The following is a 1,549-nucleotide window of genomic DNA, read 5'->3' on the forward strand; positions in this document are numbered from 1 at the left end:
TCCTTTGGTTTTGGGCACTGTTTATGTTTGAAGATATAATACTCTGTAAATACTTGGATATTGGAACTGGCTGAAGTCCTATGAAGCAGAAAATATACAGAATATATGTCAACTCTAGTCATGATGAACCACTGTCAGGGTGATGGGAGCCTAATGTGAAATTGACACTAAGTGGTTGTTTGGTCTCTTCTTCCAATGGTGCCATATTGGGGATTGAACATTTTTCTGTGTTCCTGGTAGATTGGATATATCTATCTATTAATTGGAATGTCTAGTCCACTAGCATTTAATATGATTATGGGAGCTAGTTTGATTCATCCATTTTGAAGAGATGGGGGAGCCTGGTGTAGAGTGGGTTGTTGGGGGGGGCTCATCTGATTAAGGGGCCCTGAACCAAGAAGTAGTGGAGTTTGAGAAGCCAGCAGATCGAGGTTCAGCAGCAGCAGCCCCATGGGCCGAAGTTGAGGGGGATGCGCTGAGTGGGTGGAGGCTGGGGGGCGTGGTCCTGGTCTGTGGCTTCTTGAGTCAATCCTGTTTCAACAGCGAATATGTCTCGGCCTGTCACAAATAAAAAGGTCATTGATTATTTGGTGTCAGGAATTTAATGATGCCGAGAAGATTATTGAAGAGATTGAGGCCTTCCAGCTAAGAAAGTTCAATCTCCCAGGGAAGCTAAAAATAAGAGGCGATCTGGAAAGAATTCACAGGAAGATAGTGAGGACTCAGAAGCAACAGATGTGAAAACCAAGGATGATTCTCACTCGGCAGAGGACAGCGAAGATGAAAAAGAAGCCCATAAGAATGTGCTCCAGCAAGGCATGCAGCTTCCAAACAGAGTGATGCTCATGGAAGATGTGGGCAGTGGAGAACAAGAAGAGGAGGATGAGGCACAATTCCAGGAGGAAGATTCTGGGAGCGATGATGATTTCCTAGTGGAAGATGATGAGGGCAGTGACTATGGCAGCTCAAAAAAGAAAAACAAAAAGATAGTTAAGAAGTCCAAACCTGAGAGAAACGAAAATGCCAAAACCCAGACTAAAGGCCACAGTGACGCCAAACCCTGTGAAAAGCAAAGGGAAAAGTAGGTCGCCCCACAGCCTCAGAGACATCAAAGGAAAGGACTCCTCTCAAAGAAGAGGAGGAACCAGAAAGCCCCCCAGAAAAGAACACCTCTGTAAGCCCGCCACCTGAGAAATCGGGGGATGTAGGGTCTGAAGATGAAGCCCAGTCTGGGGAGGATTAAAAAAGTGATGATGGTTTGTGGAGAAATTTTATTTGATTTATTTGACTTATTTTATTTATTTTTAAATATTTGTTTATTTGTGAAAGAGAAAGAGAGAGAACACATGCAGGAGGAGCAGAGGGAGAGGGAGAGAAATTCTCAAGCAGCCTCATGGGCTGAGGTGGAGCCCACTCCATCTCATGACCCTGAGATCACTACCTGAGCTGAAACCAAGATTGGGACACTTAACCAATTGGAGAGAGATTTTATTTATAAAATAGAAGAAAAAAAAGTGGGGGGAAAAAAGAAAATCTTCTTATTAAGATA

The 1,549-nt window shown here is 43.7% G+C and overlaps 1 pseudogene; it reads left to right on the forward strand.

The window, feature by feature from the left end:
- Window positions 1-548: 548 nt before the first annotated feature.
- LOC118017401 lies at window positions 549-1,276 on the forward strand (annotated as a pseudogene).
- Window positions 1,277-1,549: the final 273 nt, after the last annotated feature.

The sequence above is a fragment of the Mirounga leonina genome, unplaced genomic scaffold (assembly GCF_011800145.1).
Source record: "Mirounga leonina isolate KUSES-001 unplaced genomic scaffold, KU_Mleo_1.0 Mir_169, whole genome shotgun sequence".
Taxonomy (NCBI): Eukaryota; Metazoa; Chordata; class Mammalia; order Carnivora; family Phocidae; genus Mirounga; species Mirounga leonina.